Below are 573 nucleotides of genomic sequence, written 5' to 3' on the forward strand. Positions count from 1 at the left end.
CTGCCTCAGTCACTTCATGAAGACATCTGCAGATATTTCCACTGACATCTGGCTATATTCATGCTCTAAAAGGGGAAAAGGTCAACTACCTCACATGGTAAAATGTGGATGTGGGGTCACTTCTGGCTTACATCGTTACCAACTGTTGCCAAGAGAGTTCTGACTCAAGACGGGTATGTTCTCGTCTGAGGGCTGGCAGTCTAGAAATAAGTCAACAATAGCTAGACATTGTAGGTCAAGGTGAGTTTATTGTCCAAATAGCATTAACCTAATTGCATTCAAAACCTCTTTCAACATCATCTTCCAATCCAACTTCAAACTAGTCACAAGAACAAGTTACGGTTGTTTGTTTGTTTGTTTTTAAGATCACTTAGAACAATACAACACAGTGTGCTTCCCCCAGATTTCCTAAAGACCTTTTCTTTTTTTATTCACACTGATCCTGCTACTTTAGCATCTCCTAGGATCCCAACCATAAACCCCACCCACACCTGCTACAGAGTACACCGTGAGAGAACAACATTGATTTGATATGGCATCACACTCTTAAAGCAAATTAAAAAAAAAAAAAAA

This window comes from Mastomys coucha, unplaced genomic scaffold, assembly GCF_008632895.1.
Source record: "Mastomys coucha isolate ucsf_1 unplaced genomic scaffold, UCSF_Mcou_1 pScaffold20, whole genome shotgun sequence".
Classification (NCBI taxonomy): domain Eukaryota; kingdom Metazoa; phylum Chordata; class Mammalia; order Rodentia; family Muridae; genus Mastomys; species Mastomys coucha.